Here is a 2,230-nt window from a genome sequence, read left to right on the forward strand (position 1 = left end):
GCTGAATGCAGCCACTTTAACAGAGTGAGCCACCCAGGCACCTCTTCATGTGGATTGCCTTAGGTCATCTTCACAAGGACCTTGTGGAGCAATTATTTCAATTTTAAAGATAAGCAGATTAGACTTAGAGAGTTAGAGAGTCTAAGGAACTTGTTCAGAATCTCAGCTACTTGATGGTCAATGTGAACCTTAACTGAGCTCTTCTACCCCCAAATATTGTGATTTTCCCACTACCTACACCAACTGAAGTAATTAATAGCCTCATTTGGACATCTCAATAAATATCTTATCTCTTCAGTAAATGTCTACAAGATTTCTACTATTTCTGACATCTCTGTGTTACATTGTGGAGATTGAAGAGTTACCTTGACTGATCTCAAGTAAATTTTGTTCTTCTGTATGTTGTTTAATATGTTGTTTTTCTATGGCTGCTTTCAAAACTTTCAAATGAAGCATACATTTGACTGTATGTGTGTAGATGTTATTTTCCTTGCACTTACTATGCTTATGTTCTAATGAGCTTGAATTTGTACATTTATGTTTTTCACCAAATTTGAGAAACAAGCCACATTTCTTCATCCATTTATTCTGTCCCTTTATTTTTTTTTCCTCTCCTGGTACAATCACTGCATATATGTTAGGCCATCTTCAATTGTTGCACCTTTTATGAGTCTGTTCATTTTTTGCATTTAATTCTCTCTTATCTAATTTATTATTTATCCGTCTTAAAGTTCATTTACTTTATCCTCGATAGGTTGTTAATCCTGTCAGGTGAAATTTTTATTTCAGATTGTATTTTCCACTTTTTAATTTCTTTTTTATTCTTATAGCTTCTATTCCTTTGCTGAGATTTGTCTTTTTATTCATCATCAATGTATTTCCATATCCATGAAGATAATTATAGTAGCTTGTTTAAAATCTGTTCTGATGCCAACATCTTGATCCATCTCTACTTTTGTCTTTGCTGATTTTTTTTTTCTTTGAGTGTGGCCTTTTTCCATTTCATTGGAATTTGTGTAATTTGGATTTGTGTTCTGGGTATGAATTATACATTGTAGAGATTCTGGATTAGGTTATATACTTTCAAAGAATGTTGTTGTTGTTGTTTTTGAGTGTGCAGTTTGACAGAACTCAAACTACATTTTTTTTCCATGTGATGCATGGCAAGTTCGCCAAATATTTAGGCATAATGTGATGTTTCTACCTTATCTCTCTTTTTAGAAATCCTGCCCTCACTCTACTCTGCACCCTCTTAATTTTTCAGCTGTGTAGTTGTCCCAGACTCTGCTCTTCTTGGTTCGTCAGTCTATTAAAAAAGTTTTATCACATCCGTATTGTAGTTGCACAACATTGCACTAATGTTGGTGCTGTCTGTCCTCAGGCTCTGAGTGGTGAAACTAGGAAGCTTACCTAGGATTTTTCTCTTCTAGCAAGTGTTGACTTACCTGTGACATATGTCTGCTTTGCTCAGTCTTCAGTGACCTTAGATAATTGCTTTTCTTTACACATTACACTGTAGTTTATGGAATCATATAACATCTGGTGTTTGTTTTACTTAGCATAATGCTTTAAAATTAATTTGCAATGTTGTATATATAAGAGATTATTCCCTTATGTTCATATTCTTTTACTATTGAGTAGTATTTTGTTGTGTGAATATGCCACAATGTGTTAATCCATTAACTATTTAATGAACACTTGGGTTGTTTTTAGTTTGGGCTATTCTGAATAAAGTTCTTTAAAAATTCAAATAGAAGATGTTGGGTGGAAATATAGTTTTATTTTTTATTTTTTTTGGAAATACTTGGTCATGTGTAGGTGTTACATGTAACTTAAAGTATAAATTTTTTTCAAAAGCAATGACATTATTTTATATTCTCATCAATAATGTTTGAGATTTCCTGTAGATCCACATTTTCACTTGGTATTATCAGTCTTTAAAATAGTAATCATTCTAGGGATGCCTGGGTGGCTTTATCCTCAGAACCTATTCATCTTTTACCTGAAAGTTTGTACCCTTTGACCAACATCTCTCCATATTCCTCAGTACCTAACTCTTTGCAACCACCATTCTACTCTCTAAGTAGAAAGCCTTTTTCAGATTCCAAATATAAGAGAGAACACATGATATTTTTCTTTTCTGACTAATTTCACTTGGCATGATGCCCTCAGTTTCCACCCGTGTTGTTACAAAAGGAAGGACAGGAAAATACCAGGGACTGACACTGAC

General features: G+C 33.6%; 1 long non-coding RNA gene across 1 annotated transcript; it reads right to left on the reverse strand.

The window, feature by feature from the left end:
- Positions 1-877: 877 nt before the first annotated feature.
- Positions 878-1,757, reverse strand: LOC309857250. The gene is made up of 2 exons (XR_014307577.1): positions 1,699-1,757; positions 878-1,063 (listed from the first exon to the last, which is right to left on the reverse strand). It is a non-coding gene; the product is annotated as an uncharacterized lncRNA (long non-coding RNA).
- Between the last annotated feature and the right edge of the window lie 473 nt (positions 1,758-2,230).

This window comes from Mustela nivalis (assembly GCF_964662115.1).
Source record: "Mustela nivalis genome assembly, contig: HAP1_SCAFFOLD_556, whole genome shotgun sequence".
NCBI classification, from domain to species: domain Eukaryota; kingdom Metazoa; phylum Chordata; class Mammalia; order Carnivora; family Mustelidae; genus Mustela; species Mustela nivalis.